The sequence below is a fragment of the Equus asinus genome, chromosome 20, assembly GCF_041296235.1.
Source record: "Equus asinus isolate D_3611 breed Donkey chromosome 20, EquAss-T2T_v2, whole genome shotgun sequence".
Taxonomy (NCBI): Eukaryota; Metazoa; Chordata; class Mammalia; order Perissodactyla; family Equidae; genus Equus; species Equus asinus.
In genome coordinates this window covers 17286357-17302815 of record NC_091809.1, presented here as the reverse complement: position 1 = coordinate 17302815, position 16459 = coordinate 17286357, and the positions used below count along the sequence as shown (strand labels likewise).

At 51.8% G+C, this 16459-nt stretch overlaps 2 protein-coding genes across 7 annotated transcripts in view; both read left to right on the top strand.

The window, feature by feature from the left end:
* CTXN1 (cortexin 1) overlaps positions 1 to 16459 on the top strand; it is a 101292-nt gene that overhangs the window by 17948 nt on the left and 66885 nt on the right. The window lies entirely within an intron of this gene.
* Positions 4641 to 16459, top strand: part of ELAVL1 (ELAV like RNA binding protein 1) — a 34973-nt gene continuing 23154 nt past the window's right edge. For 2 of the 6 annotated variants that reach the window (XM_044753243.2, XM_044753245.2), the window contains exon 1: positions 4666 to 4821. The gene's annotated coding sequence lies outside the window, so the exon portion shown is untranslated. Of the gene's footprint in view, positions 4822 to 8512; positions 9081 to 10552; positions 10689 to 10760; positions 10902 to 16459 lie in introns of those variants that run through there. The other 4 variants (XM_070491881.1, XM_070491882.1, XM_070491883.1 and 1 more) reach the window with 4 other exon arrangements.

Here is a 16459-nt window from a genome sequence, read left to right as displayed (position 1 = left end):
AGTAGGAGCGCGGGGCCCTGTGTGACTACACGGTTTGCACAGCCATGAAGGAGGCCCTGCCTAAGCAAACCTGCCTCTGACGTTGTCCCTTGGAAGCAGCACAGGCAACATGCGGATGACAGGCGTGGTTGTGTTATTATCAGACTTGATGGACGCTGAAATTGCGTTTCGTGTAATTTTCTCGCGTCACAAAATACTATGCTTCTTTCGTTTTTTTCCAACCCTTTAAAGATGTACGAGTCATTTGTAGCCACAGGCTGTGCAAAAACAGGCGTGGGCCGACTCGGGCTGTGGTTTGCCGGCTCCTGGTCTCTGGGACAGAGTCCCACCTTCTCGGCCTGACTCTCCAGAGCCCTTTTGGGGCTCCAGTCCCATCTCCTGGTCCTCTTCCCTCACAACCCACATTCAGCACTTCCCGCAGCTTTCTGCTCCCTGAACGGCCCTCGGGGACAAATCCGGGCCTCTGCTCTGGTGGTCCCTCTGTCTGGAAGCCCCACCTCCACCTCCTCTGGCTGGCAGACCCTCACTCCCACCGTCCTCCGGCTCAGGCATGCCCTCCACGAGAAGCGGTGCTCTGGGCCCATCCCTTGTCACTCCGCTTGAATTTCTGTGTCTGCGTGTCCTTCTCTCCCTTGGGGCAGTGATGTCCTCAACAGCAGGGCTCATGCTGGGCCGTCCTGGCATCTCCTCCCCTCATAGATCCTTAGAGCTTGTGTGTGGGGGATGGCAAGAACAACCTGGAACTTCGGTGGCTGGGGTGTACTCTGATTCTGACCCATAAGAACCCAAACTATGCTTCTTCTCAAAAAAAAACAACACACAAGAACCTCCTATCTCAAACTCAGACCAGGGAAATAAAGAGCTCCGCGACTAAGCAGCCCTGAGTTCAAATCCCAGCTCTGTCCTTACTAGACATGTGTACTCAGACAAGACACCCCCCTTTCTCTTAGGATTGGGTCTCAATTCATCATGGCCAGCCAGGCCCTGTGTGGCCTGCCCCTTCCAATCCCCCTAGTCTCCTGTCTGGCCCATGTCTCCACCACCAGCCTTTTCTCAGTTCCTAAGTGTGCCGGGCTTCTGCCGGCCTCAGGGCCTTTGCACTTGCTGTTCTTCCTGCCGAAACATTCTGCCCTCCTTTGCCTGGTGACTTACTCTTCCTGCCTCAGCCATAACACCACTGACTTGGGAAGCCTTCCCTGGCCACCTTGAAATGAAGTCAGGTTCTCCTGTTACATGCTTTGCTGGTACTCTGAACCTCTGCAGATTGTAATTATTTGTGAGATCTTATTACTATTACTAAGAAGAAAACTTAATAAGCACTTTATGCCAGGTTCTCTTTCAGAGATTCTAAAAGTGGGTGATTTCTCTGAATTCTCACAGTGCCCTCATGAAGTATTATAATCACCCCCACTTCACGGATGGGAAGGCTGAAGCTCAGAGATTAAATAACTCACCCAAGGTCACACAGCCAGTCAGTGGTGGAGCTGCCCTCTTCAGCCTGTCCCCACAAGTTGACTTGAGTCCCACAACGGCAGATGCCACATCTCACACAGTCATTGTCATATCCCCAGGGCTGAGCTCCTGAACCGGGTGCATTGTGGGTGATTAAAAAGTATTGATGGGGGCTGGCCCAGTGGCATAGTGGTTAAGCCCGGCATGCTCTGCTTCAGCAATCTGGATTCATGGGTTCGGATCCCAGGCATGGACCTACACCACTCATCAAGTCATACTGTGGTGGCGAGCCACATACAAAATGGGGGAAGACTGGCACAGATGTTAGCTCAAGGTGAATCTTCCTCACCAAAAAAAAAAAGCGTTGATGATCTAAAAGAAACGACACTCTAGTGGCAATCAACACTCTGAGCACCCAGATCTTGGGTTCTAACATCATTCTCCAGTGAAAGGAACCAGGCTTGGAGGAATGGTTGATTCTAGGACTGGGGCAAGAAACACACAGGATGAGAATGGAGCATCGTGTCGTGCCAGAAAGCAAGGAAGCGCTCCAAAGAAAACCAACAAAACAACACAACACACACATGGGAGCGTGTCAAAGATCTACAGGAGCCAAGTGAAAGAGCCCCCAGTGGCCAACGCTGGAACAACTTGAGTGAGAAAATAAAGTAGTATTGGGTTTTAACCCAGAGTATAAAATTATTACCCAGCAGGCCATACTGATATATCTAAATGATTAGATAAACTAATAAATGGGGAAAAGAGATACACCTTCCACACAGAAGGATTCCAAATAATTTATGTAGCTATCCACCCTTCGGGAAGGGAAACATACACCCCTACTCTTTATGTTTGTGCAACTTTCTCCCAAAGTATACAACACCGAGAGCGGGGGAGTAACTTTATAGTGGAGAAACCTGACAGACACTATCTCAGCGGGGGGATCAAGGCCAACAGCGACAGGCACGAATCACGTGGACAGTACGCATCCTTGATATGACGTCATGAGAATGACATGTCACCTCTTTGGTCTCTCTCCCCCAAAACCATCACGCCAGTCTCAGCAGGAGAAAAACACCAGACGAATTCCTAGAGAGGGACATCCTACAAAATATGTGGCCAGTCCTCCTCCAAACCGTCATGAGCATCAAGAACAAGGGAAGGCTGAGAATCTGGCACAGCCAAGACGAGCCAAGAGAGAGGTCAGCCAAGAGGATAGATCTTGAAAGTTTTCATCACAAGAAAAAGAAAGGCAACTATGTTTGGTGACGGATGTTAACTGAACTTAGGATGGTAATCATTTTGCAATACATAAATATATCCAATCATTATGTTCCGCACCTAAAACAAATACAATGTTACACGTCACTTAATAACTCGAAAAAGCAAATAAATACAAGAGACTGGACGGCCAAGTGTAATGTGGCATCCTGGATGGGATTCTGAAAAAGAAAAAAGGGTATTAGGTAAAAACAAAGGAAATCTAAATCAATTGTGAACTTTGGTTAATAATAACATATCAAGATTGGTTCATTAAGTCTAACAAATGTATCAGACTAATAACAGATGTAACTAACAGGGAAAACCAGGTGTGGGGAAAATGGTCATTCTGTACCTCCTTTGCAGTATTTCTGTAAATCTTAAGCTGTTCTAAAAACTTCAGTCTATCAATGATAATACTAATAAAGTATAGATGAATGAACGAAAGACTTCATTCATTCATTATGGCGACAATGATGACAGCTTCCTTCTCAGAGGGCTATTTTGAAGATTACCCGTGAGAACCTGCATAAAGCATTTAGCAAGCCATACAGGCTCAGCTCACAGCAGTCGCCACCGTTCTCCTAAATCGATGCTATCCACTACAGGAGCCACTGGCTCCACGTGACTCTTTAAATTGAGTAAAAATGAAATACATCAAAAATTCAGTTCTTCAGTGGCACCAGCCACATGACAACTGCCCAAAAGCCACAGCGAGCTGGTGGCTACGAAATCAGTGCTGATAAAGAACGGGGCCACGATCGCAGGAAGTTCTACTGGACAAGTGCCCTACTAAACAATGAATGGCATGATTATTTTAGTGTTCTCAGCTCCTTCCAGTTGGTCTACAAAGGCCATCTTTTCAACCTCCCCGACCGCCCTCTTTCAAATCGCAACCGCCACATCCCTCACGCTCCTTCCCAGCTGACTTTTTCTTCTCCATTCCACTTGATTTCCTTTCTGCCGCCCCATCCAGCACTGCACGGCCCCGCTGCAGTAGCCACTGGCAACGGGGGGCTGTTGGGCTCTTGCAAAACAGCCAGTCCAACTCGGGGTGTGCTGTGAGTGTAGAAGACACAGCAGATTTCAAAGACGGGGGGAAGGGGGGTCACCAATGTAAAAGATCTCATCGTTTTATTGATCACATGTTGAAAAAACATTTTGGACAGAAATTGGGTTAAATAAAACACATTACTAAAATTAACATCACCATGTTTCTTTTTAATTTTTTCCCCCTTAACGGGGCTCCTAGAAAATTTAAATGATGCATGTGGCCAACATTTGGGACTCGCTTATATTTCTACTGGACAGCGCTGGTCTAGAATGTCAGCCCAGAAAAGACAGGTATTTTTGCCTGCCTGTCCACACAGCGACTGGCACGTAGCAGGAGCTCAATCACATTTTAATGAATGAACGTCAGGCTGAGCCTCTGGGGACCCACCAGCTCTGCTGTCAATACTAATCGAACGCTGTCCCATGCCCCGCCTCCTCGCCACACCAGCTAAGGAAACTGAGGCCAGGCGAGGTGACGTCAGCCCCGGCCCAACGGCACGTAGTGCGGAAACGTCGGGGCCGGGATTCGAACCCGGGTCCTGTCCCCACAGCCCAGGCGCGCTGACCGTTCCTACCTTGCAGGGCGGTGACGGCGGCGGCGGCGAGACGGACGGGCGCGGGACGCACGGCATGCGCTCGACCAGGGACGCGGCTCTTCGGCCACCGCCTTCCGCCGGCCTCCGTGGGCCTGGCCCCCGCCGGCCCCCTCCGCGGCCATCGCCGGCCACCCGCGTCTCCGCCGGCCGCCGAGCCCTCCGCAGGCGGCGCCGGCCGGAAGTCCCGCCTCCGCCGCGCGCCCCGGGGTGCCGCGACAGCCACGCCAGCCAATGAGAAGCGCGCCGTGGCGGGCGCCGGCCAATGGGCGCGCGCGCCGGGGGGGCGTGTCCGGGCCGCGGGCCGGAGCGGGTCGTGCGCGCTGAGGAGGAGCCGACGCCGCCGTCGCCGTCGCCGCCGCCGCCGCCACCGCTACCGAGGCCGAGCGGAGCCGTTAGCGCCGAGCCGCCGCCGCCGCCCGCCCGCCCCGGAGCAGCCCCGGGCCCGCCCGCCCGCGTCCAGGTGAGGCGGGGGCCCTCGGCGGCGCCCGATGGGGTAGGCCGCGGCAGGCCTGAGCTCGCCTGACCGGGCCGCGGGCTCCCGCGGGCCTGCACCGGCCGAGGCCCAGGCCGCGCCGGGGCGGAGGTGCCGCGTGCGGGCCGCGGCGGGCGGGCGGGCGGGGGCCGGCCGGGGTGGGCGCCGGCGACGGGCCCCGGGCCGGATTCCTCGGCCGCCGCGAGGGGCGGCGAGGGGGACGCGGCGTGGGCACGCGCCTGGCGGCCGGGGCCCCGGTGGGCTGGGAAGCTGGCGATCTGGGGGCGGGAGAGCGGGGCCAGAGGCTGGGGAGCGCGGCGAGCGCCCTCAGCGCGCAGGGGTCACGGCCCACGGGCTCGCTCCCCTGGGGAATCCTCCAGATTCTTTTGTGGTCGTTGTCAGGGGACCGCGGCTGCCCCGAGGTCCTTGTAGAAGTGTGCAAACCCTTCCGCAGGCATGAGAGTCCTGGAAAATAGATAGATTTCTTGGACGCCATCTCTAACAAAGCTGTTTTTGGGGCGTGGGACGTTTGGATGTGTAAAAGGTGTGTGTGTGTTGAAAACATAAAACTGCAAGCTATTGAACAATGGGGGATGGATGCTCTTCCTTTTCCGGCGTCCTCTGCTGCTGGTCTTATCCAGATGAGCTCTGGTACCTACTGTGTGCAGGGCAGGCGGGGAACAACTTCTGCAGGCGCTGCCCCTGGAGAGACAGAGCCCCCCCTTTCTGAAAGTATTCACCTGGGATCCGGCCGGCCAGTGCTCCAGAAGTGGGAAGATGGGGAGGATGGTGGGACTCGAGGAGGGTTTCTCGGCCTTAGGACTACTGACATTTTGGGTCTGATAATTCTTGGGTTTGGGGGCTGTCCTGTGCCTTGTGGGATGTTGGGCAGCATCCCTGCTCTCTACCCACTAGATGCCAGCAGCATCCCCGCCCCCCCAGTTATGAAGATCCAAAATGTCTTCAGACATTGACAGAAGTATCTCACACACACACGTACATACACATACACGTGTGACAGCCGCCACCGGACTAAATAATCTTTCACTCAAAGTTCCGCCAACCCATCTCCGACGCCTCGGGATCCAACCTCAACTGTGGGAGCCTTAGTTTGCCCATCTGTGAAATGGGCTGGACGAGAATACTGCTGGGCCGATTTAAGGATGTAGCTTTCTGCAGGGCCTGTGCATGGTGGGTACTGAATAAATGATGTTATAAATAGTCACCAGGATTTAGAGAGGATTCTCTGTGTGCTTGACACTTCACAGATGTTTATCTCCAGCCCTTGAGGCAGGTGCTGTTGTAATTTCCATTTTGGGGACAAAGAAACCAAGGCTTAGATGGGTTGCTGGCTAAGACCCGTCTTGCACAGTGAAGTGATGGAGGTGGGATTCGAACGCAGGTCCCTCTGAGTCCTTACTCTGAATCACTGGGTTTTACCAGTGTTATAATCACAAGGGTCCAGAGGACCCCAGGAAGAATTCCGTTAAGTTATCCTTGAGCATCTTCTGTGTGCAAAGCTCTGTGCTGGGATCTGTTATAAGATTCTGTGACTTCAAGGTCCACAAAGAGGCCAAGATTTCTGAACATCTCAAAACGTGGAAATAAGTAAAGTTTACGTTGGAGCGCTGGTTTTGAGGGGCAGAATTTCAGTTCGAATGTGTCGAGTCTGAGGTCATGTGGCAGCCAGTGAAACACAAGAGGATTATGAAAATGCTGTCTTCCTGATGCTCGTTTTATTGCTTCACGTGCTTTCTGCCTCCCTTCTCTGCCTCTTTCCACACTCCAGCAAAGTTGTCTTTTATCAACACGGATCTGATAGTGTCACTCCTGATTTAAAAGTCCTTGGGTGGCAAAAAAACAAGTTAATTTTTTTTTTACCTGTTTAGGTGGCTTAAAAGCCAAAGTTTGGGATTCCAGGTCTTGCATACTCAAACCCTCCGTGCGTTTCTGATTTCGCCTGCACGCAGGCTCCACTCCGACCCTCTCTGCCTGTTGCTCCCACTGCCTCCAGTGCTGTTCTCCTCCACCCAGAGATCTCTTCCTCCTGCTGTGTGGCCCAGCTCAGTGCTCACTCCACCCCCACAGGAGTCAACTGTTCCCTGGTTTGTGTCGCTGTCCCATTCAATTTACTGAATCGAGTTAGATGCTGGATGGTGAGAGAAGTGCAGTTAGCTCCTTTGGTCCCTAGGTGGCAGTGGTGGGGCAGTGAGGCCCGCCAGAGGCTTTGGGAAGACGGGAGGAAACCAGCCTGCAGAGGGGAAGTGAGCCTTCCTTCCCGCCTCTAACCAACTCTCCCGGCTCCTGCTGTGTCCCAGGCCCCGTGCTGGGCTCTGGGGAAGCAGTGGTGGTTACAGAGTATGTGTGGACCGTTTTAGCCCACTCTGGTGCATGTGGTGATGGTTACAACTGGCTGATACAGATGCACAGGAAAAGCACCATAACCTAGCTTTGGTGGGCAAGGGAGATCACAGAGTGCTTCCTGGAGGAGGTCAGGCATGAGGGGGAGGAGTTAGCCAGACAAAGACGGTGGGGAAGGGCCTTCCCGGAGGCAGGACCAGCTCAGGCAAAAGCGTGGCGGTGGGAACAGCTCGGTTTACCCAGGGAGCCATGGGGTCTTATCCTTCAGGGACCAGAAAGGTGAGATGAGGAGTGGCAGTTGTCCTCACGCAGCTGGTGTGCGGAGGGCTTGGCTGGGGGCCTGCAAGGCCAGGCCAGGGGTGTCTACTGGGCAGTCTTAGTCCACACCATGAAGGAGTCAGGTCTGCACACAGTAGGAAGAGTTAGAGGGAGATCAAGCTGAAGGCCAGCAAACCAGTGAAGAGGTGATTACCTTCCTTTAGATAAGAAAAGTTGTAAAAATGACCGCGGGTTGTCATGGTTGGGGAAGAGGGGGTATGGTTTGAGACACAGTTGGAGGGTGAAAGACAGGGACTTGGTGGGTATTGAGGTGTGGGACATGAGCAAGAGAGAACGGCGGTGGACGATTCTGGGTCTCTGCCTGAGTGACCGGTAGATGGAGAGTGGGCACTGAGAGAAACCGTGAAGGCAAAGAAGGAGCAATTTAGAACGTGGACGTGGACAAGAAAGCCCATCATTGGAGTAGAAGGCTCTTGTGTGGGTCTAGAGACAGTGACGCAGGAAGGTGGCAGAAGGTAGTGTCCATGTCTGGACATGTTGGGGGGACTCACTTCTCTAACCACTGTCCTTCCCTCTCGACTCAGAGCCTCAGTGTGTGTTGGCCAAGGCAACGATCCCACTTTTATAGATTGCGAACCTGGAACATAACTCTTGTTCATTGTCACCGAGGAGTAGGGAGAAGTGGAAGAAATTGCCCCCTTGAGGAACTTATGACCTGAATTGGGGCGAAAAGACAGATGCCGGAGATCAAACAAAAGGATGAAGCAGTGGGTCGGGACAGCGCTGGGAGAGTGTTGAAAGAAATGCCTGTGTGTGGTTGGGTGGTGGTTGGTGGTGAAAGAGCTCGTGTCCACACTGGTCGTCGTGAGTGGAGAGGTGCGGGCAGGTGCAGCCAGTGGCCCCAGTGCGTTGGAGAGGAGAGCACACGGAGGTCCGGAAGTCTGACTGGATCAGCTTGGCCAGGCAGAGGGTCGAGAATGTGCACTTGGAGATCAATCTAGAAAAGTGTGCCAGGGTCAGGTGGTGGAGGGCTCCTGGGCACAGTCCAGAGGTGATCTTGGAGGATTGCTTTTCTGAGAGAGAGAGACAGGACCAGTGGGCCAGTCCAGAGGCTTCTGCAGTACGGGAGTGGCCTGGTAGAGGCCTGCCCTTGAGGCTCGGCACTGAGACTGCATCTTTATCTAATACACTCCCGGCCAGCGCCTTGCTCCGTGCCTGGCACACGGCTGGGCCTTGGTCTGTGCTGTGGGAAGGAAGGATTTAAAGGAAGCTCGGAAGAGACAGGCTCCAGCCACCCTTCACAGAGGCATTTGTGCTGGAGGAGGAAGTCACAGGAGAGGGAACAGTCCAGAATGCCCCAGGCCAGAGGGATGCCATGGGGCAGAGAAACAGGAAAACTGAAGGGAGAGGAGTGATTTGGAGGGAAAACACCAAGTTGGGTTCAGTGAGGCTGAGTTTGAAATAACGGTGCGGCAGGGAGACCACTCAGGTCGGTGTGGGCAAGAGGGGACAGGGACCCGAACCAGGACAAAGGCAAGAGACGGGGGAGAGTGAGACATGTCTCAGACGTGAAACTGGTGGAACCTGGTGCTTGCTTCGGTACAGGGGTAAGACGGGTGGCTTGGGAGACAGGTGTGCGTGTGCCACCACATGAAGTAATTCAGGGGAGGAGAGGAGAGGACAGTGCTTGTGGCTGGAGACAGGGAGGTGGGGGGATACCCACATTCACCTTGATTTTGTTAACAAAGTAGGAGTAAGGGGACAAGATTTGAATCGGGTTCAAATCTCCAGCGAACATATCAAGATGCCAGCTGATTGGTCCAAGGTGAAGGGTGCCACTGGTGTGGGGTGGAGCAGGGAACTGCGAATGAGACCTCCCGTGGTCCTCCCGTGGGGTGCTGTGGTGTGAGCCCTGGCTGCTCTAACCACCCCGTGGCTTCCATGAGATCCAGGCCCTTTAGAAATGGCATTGAAGGTGTGGATCTTTTCCAGGGTCGCAGGGGAACAGGGCCGGAGTGTTCCTTAGTGGGCCTGGAGGCGGGTGGTGAGGTGGGTGCTGCAAAGCAGGCTGCACATCCCCAGTTTGCAGACCTGGAACCTGTAGCTCCGGGAAAGGACGTGCCTTACCCACACGAGCTCAGCCGGTCAGCAGTAGGGCTCGTGCAGGAGCTCAGATCTGTCAGACCGCAAAGCCCCTGGGTGTCTCCTGCCATGCCAGGTTGCCATGTAGTTCTGAGAGAGCCCTGCCGTGGCCTTGACCAGCCAGGAAGAAGCCGGGGCTCTTAACAGGGCCGTGGAGCTGATCAGGTCCCCTCGGCCCCTGAGCGGTTCGGCTGGGCCAGATGCCGGGTGGCACCTGCTCTGCCTCTCCCCCGGACTGCTCAGCCGGGGTCTGGAACTGCCAGGACGGGGCTGGGCCCGCCCCAGCCGGCAGCGTTCCCCTCCATGGGCTGTGGGAAGGGGCGAGTGGGGAACGGGTGCGCTGTCCGCCTGGGCGCTCGCCTCTCGGCGACGCTGTAATTGGGTCAGCTGGTGTGTTCGGCTTTTTTCTGGCACCAGAGCATTTCCTGGGTGACCTTCCATTCCGAAGACTATTACCTTGAAGAACTCAGAATTTTCTATCCGGAAAGGACCTGAGCAATAATTGAGTCCAGGCGCCATCATCTGGTGTGTGAAGTGTCAGGGCTAAGCCTGAGGATATATTTGACTGTTCTAGTTTTGCACTGGCCCAAGTAGTTTAGATAGTGTCCTCTGTGACTCTCAGATGCGACAGCTTCTCATGGTGCCTAATGGAAACCAGTCTCGCTGCCTTAGGCAAATACCAGCTCTGTGTATCTTCATGTCATTTATGTACATCTCTCTCCCTCTCTATGTAGTGGCTATACCGCTATGCGTCATTTAACAACAGGGACACATCCTGAGACGTGTGTCGTTAGGCAGTTTTTCTGTTGTGCAAACATCATAAAGTATATTTACACAAACCTACATGGTATAGATAGGTATACCGCCCACCTAGGCTGTATGGGACTAATCTTTCGGGACCACCATCATATATGTGGTCTGTCGTTCCGTGGCACAGGACTGTACCACTGACATGAACAGCATCGCCAGAGTCACCCAGGATTGTCTAAATAAAACAGTAACTGCCAGGATTGTTTGAAATGGTGCGACAGGGCTGCAGACCCTCAGAGATACCCAAACAGGACTTCTCCATGGTGAGTCCAGTTACGGGAAGCGTTTCCAAGCCGACAGGAAGTGCTGTGCTAAACCAGCTTTCCTTTTTGCAGTTGACTGACTCTGTGGGATGGGATGCGATGGGATGGATGATCCTAAAGGAGTGAGAGACTGAATATGTTAATAACCGTCAGTCCAGTTCCATCTGCCCTGCTTTAACGTCGAAGAAGGTAGCCGGTACACACGATTCCCGGGTGAGCCTAAGACCCAGCGTCTGTCCCCCTCTCCTGCTGTGTGTGCCTGAGGGACACACCTGCAGTGTGCCAGGTACCCTGGGTTTGCCTGGGGACTGTTGGGTGACAGTGATGTAACCTTGGCCCTCAAAGCTTTCCCCAGTGATGTGGGAGAAAAGCAAATAATTCCGAGTGTGAGTGATTCGTGTCGTAGTAAAGGTTTACACCAATGGTGTACGGGGGCCTGGGACTAGAGCAGCCTGTTGTCCTGGGGGACTCTGTAAAGGTAAGGGGGGAGGTGATGGACAGGGCAGCAAAGGGAGCAGCCGTAACAAGGACACTGAAATACGAAGGTGTGTGGCACGCTGGGAAGAAGTCAGAGGAGTGGGAGTCAGGGGTGGGGAGCAGGCGCGGGTCCCCTCGAGAAGGGCCTTGTGTTTCGTCCTTGGGAGACTGTTCTGTAGTGACAGCTTGAGGCCTGGCCCTGCCACTTATTCACAATGTGAAGACTGATCCTGAGCAACATAATGTCACCTCTGGATGGTGATACCACTGACGGAGAGCCAGAAGGGGAAGCTGGCTTGGTGGGGCTGAACGTGTTGACCCCGAGGAGTCTGCAGGACTTCCACGTGGAGAGACGCGTTCAGGGAGAGGAGACAGGACCCGGGAGCCCCGAGACGGCCAGAAGTGGCCACGGCTTGGGAGTCATTGATTGTTGGGTGGGGATGAAGGCCCAGTTGTGGTCGGAACTTGTGGCGACAGAAGCTGGTTTGGAAAATGTCAGGGGAAGGGACCCAGAGAACAGGATGGAGTGGCCCCAAAGTACCGAGAAACTGTGCTCTTGGGGTTTTGGTTTTCCCGTTGTTGCCAAGTTGCCCAAGAACTGGGCCCACGGAGGCCTTCCCTGCCTCGACTGGGTGTGTCAGGAGGAGCCAGCGTGCTGTGGAATGGGGCTGCAATGCAAAAGGTTCACTTTCTAAGTCCTTTTAAACATATTTTTTAATTCACTCTTTTTGGTGTAGACTCCTGTGAGTTTTGGCAAATGCAGAGTCACGTGTCTACCACCACGATCAAGACGTGGGAAAATTTCATCACCCAAGAAACAAAAATATTCTGTGGTGCTCCCACTGTGTGTCAGCCCTTCCCCCTCTCCCTGCCCCGGGAACCGCTGATCTGTCCCTGTGGTTTTGCCTTTTCCAGAATGGAATCATGCAGTGTGTAGCCTTCGCGTCTGGTGTCTTTCCCTCAGCAAAGTGTATTTGACATTCACACAAGTTGAGTGACCAGTAGTAATCCCTTTTGACTGCTGAGTAGTATTCCGCTGTGTGGTATACCATAGTTTATCCACCAACAGCTGGGAGACATTTGAGTGGTTCCACTTTTGGCGCGGTTTGGAATAAAGCTGCTACATTTGTGCATAGGTTTTTCTGTCAACACAGGTTTTCATTTCTCTTGTGTGAAGAGCAGAAGTAGGATTTCTGGGTTGTGTGGTAGGTGTGTATTTAACTGTAAGAAACTGCCAATCTGTTTTCCAAAACTGCTCTAACACTCTTAGAATCCACCAGCAATGCGTGAAAGTTCTGGTTTCTCCACAGCCTCACCAGACCTTGGTATTGTCTGTTTTGTTGTTGTTTGCTTTCATTTTATTTCATTTTAGGTATTCTAAATGGTGGTGGTATCTCAGCGTGCTTTTAATTTGCATTTCCCTAATAACCAGTGACGTTCAGCGTCTTTTTATGTGTTTATTTGCCATCCGTATGTCTTCTTTGGGACAGTGTCTGTTTCAGTCTTCATTTTTTAAATTGGGTTGTTTGTTTTCTTATTAAGTTTTCGAGAGTTTTTAAAGATATGTTCTGGATACAAGTCCTCTTTCACATATGGGATTTGCAAATATTTTCTTCAGGTCTGTGGATTGTAATTTTCCTAGCAGTGTGTTTCGTAGAGCAGAAGTTTTAAATTTTGACGGTATCCAGTTTATCACTTTCTTCTAAATGGTTGGTATCTAAGAAATCTTTGCCTCACCCAGCGTCACAAAGATTTTCTCCTAGAAATTTTCTATTTTTACATTTTAGAACAGAGGTCGGCACACTGTTTCTGTGAAGAGCCAGATGGTAAATGTTTTCATCTTTGTGGGCCATATGGTCTCTGTCACAGCCACTCGACTCTGTCACTGTAGTGCAAAAGCCGCCACAAATACACATAAACAAATGAGAGTAGCTGTGTGCCAATAAAACTTTATTTATAAAACAGGCAGGAGAAGAACTCACACAACTGAACAACAAAAAAACAACCCAATCAAAAAATGGACGGAGGATATGAACAGACATTTTTCCAAAGAAGATATACAGATGGCATGAAAAGACATTCAACATCACTAATCATCAGGGAAATGCAAATCAAAACTACACTAAGATATCGCCTATACACGTGTTAGAATGGCTATAATCACCAAGACAAAAAACAACAAATGTTGGAGAGGTTGCAGAGAAAAGGGAACCCTCATCCACTGCTGGTGGGAATGCCAACTGGTGCGGCTACTCTAGAAAACAGTATGAAGATTTCTCAAAAAACTAAAAATAGAAATACTATATGACCCAGCCATCCCACTACTGGGTATTTATCCAAAGGACTTGAAATCAACAATTCAAAGAGACTTATGTACCCCCACGTTCATTGCAGCACTGTTCACAACAGCCAAGACGTGGAAGCAACCCAAGTGCCCATTATCTGATGATTGGATGAAGAAGATGTGGTGTGTACTTACATATATGTTTATATATACACAGCGGAATACGACTCAGCCATAAAAAAGACGAAATCGTCCCATTTGCAACAACATGGATGGACCTTGAGGCTATTATGTTAAGTGAGATAAGCCAGACAGAGAAAGACAAACACTGCGTGATTTCACTCACATGTGGAAGATAAACAAACACGCAGACAAAGAGAACAGATTGGTGGTTACCAGAGAGGATGGGGTTGGGGGGTGGGCACAAGGGGTGAAGGGGCACATACATATGATGACTGACAAATAATAATGTACAACTGAAATTTTACAATGCTGTAAACTATTATGACCGCAATAAAAAAAAGAAAACATGCAATCCCAAGTGTAGGGATAGGAATGTGTGGAGGATGGAACGGAGCAGCAGAGCTAGGCAGGACCAGAGCGAGCTAGGCCCACCAGGTCCAAGCCGTCACCATCTCTGGGCCCACTGCTTGGGGTTCCCACCAGTTATTAGTGAGGAACCCCTGGGCAGTGACAGCAGAAAGCCACCGTAGAGTATTTATCGTCATGTAGACTTGAGTCTTTGTTTGTGTAAGCAATATCATAAAATGTAAACGGTGCTCATGTCACAATGTAAGGTCATTCACGCTAAAATAAACCTTTTTGTTGATTTAAAAAAAAAAAAACAGGCAGGGGGCCGAATTTGACCACAGGCCATGCTTCGCTGACCCTTGTCTTAGAAAGTTAACTTGTTACCAGGCAGGACACCCCACTCTGGATAATGAGGGTTGGGTAATTATTGCCCAGTTCATCATCCGTGACAGCAGGCGAGGGGAGAAGGCAGAAGAGTAGATGCCTAACTCAGAAGCAGGGTGAAGAGAGGGAGGGATCAAGAAAAAAGAGGGAGGCAGGAGGGAAATGTCCAAATTGCCTTTCGAGCAAACCTCAGTGTGCGTTTAGTTCCTCAGACTTAACCTTTGCGCTTTGGTTCAGGCGTCAGCAGATGTTTTGGTTGGTTGGTTGGTTGGTTGGTTTTTGAGATAATGATCTATTGGAAGGTCTCACGGCTACAGACAGCTTAACAGACTCAAGAGTTTCTCATCCTTAAACCCTGTAATGCTGGTGGTCCCGTGCTCGCTCCTGAACGTTGGTGTGTATTTAACCATCCCCCCAGTGCAGATTTCGATTCGACCCAGGGCGTTATTTTACCAGCCGTGGGGTCGTGTGTTCCTCTCACACCTTCCCCTACACATGTGTGATGGTTTCTGCAGAACAGATTCCTACAGCACTGAGCGAGAGGGGAGCATTCACGTTAAAGATGTTAGTAGCTGCTAAGCATTGGGCCTTGCCTTCTCTTTCTGCTCTTTGGAACCCTGAACCACGGTGTGAAGAAACCCGGGACAAGCTTCTAGAGGATGAAAGGCCACGTGGTGGCCTGTCCTCCCTCAGCTGAGGGTCCCCGGCCACCCAGCCTGCCAGTCACAGGCCTGTGAATAAGACCGTCATAGACCGTCCTGCCCCAGCCTAGATAGCCACCTGCCAATCTCTGGATTCAGCAAAGCCAGCCTAGACCGGAAGAGCCACTCAGCCGACCCATAGAGCTGTGAGAAATGATGATCATTTGTCATTTTAAGCTACTAACACCACCAACAAATGTTGGTAGCCACTGCCAAGTTCTCCTAAAAGGTGGTACCCTGTCACCCTCGGATCTGGTGTACAGGGCTTGTTTCTCTCTTACCCCTCACCCTGGAGTTTATCCGTCCTGGATTGTATTCCCTCTGACAGGCAGGGAGTGGCGTCTCTTTTTATTTCACATTGTCCTCATTGTTCGTGAAGTTGAGCTTCTTTTCATGGTTTCTTAGCCATTTGAATTGCCGGCATCTATTAATTACAGCTCATATCCCTTGTCTGCTTCTCTGTTAGTGAGATGTCATTTTTCTCTTATTAATTTGCAGATGCCCTAAATCAAGTTTTCTCAGCCTCCCAGTGCTGACGTTTTGGGCTGGATAATTCTTGGTCGTGGGGGTTGTCCTGTGTCTTGTGGAATGTTCGACAGCATCCCTGGCCTCCACCCACCAGATGCCAGTGGCACACCACCACCCCCGGTTGTGATAAGCAAAAATGTGTCCAGTCACTGCCCAGTATCCCCCAGCGGGCAGAAGCTTCGATCTAAATAATATAACAGGGAGCAAGTGTTTTCTACTCGTCTGCTGCTTATCTCTTTATGCGGCCTTTTGCCAACAGAAGCTTTTAATCTTGTGAAGTCTAACTTTCTAATCTTTCTTTTATGGCTTTTGACGCCATAGCCTATTTTATAAAGAGCAGGGCGCATGGAACGTTTCCCAAAAAGTTTGGGAAATGCTAGGAGATGAGACTAATTTTGCACGTTGCGTACGGTCCCAAACAAGTTAGAGAGTAGAACGGCAGAGGAGGCCTGAAGCGTTTCCAGCAGGCAATGATCAACCATACCTAGTTCCCCTCTCCGTGGCGGTTCGGGGCTTGGGGGGGTTCGCTGGGCAGGAGATGTGTTCGGGTTTTTATGTAACTGCTGGCTTTTTACAGGAGGCTGACTGCTCCTGACAGTGGGCACTGGGTTTTCAAGCATGAGAGAAGAGCTGGGCAGCCGGCATCCCGAGCAAGGAGTGGGCTGGCCCTGAGACCTCTGGGCCGATGGGCAGCAGGGCCTTTTCCTCAGCGATATCGTTCAGCCCCACAGGGGTGAGCACCGGTGGATTTAGAGGCCGGGGCAGGGGCCATTTGAGAAGAGGCGGCCGCACGGCTGTGCGTGTGAGCAAACCCACTGTGAGTTGTGCCTTCAGAAGCACAGGCGGTGCTCTCGGCTGCACTGATC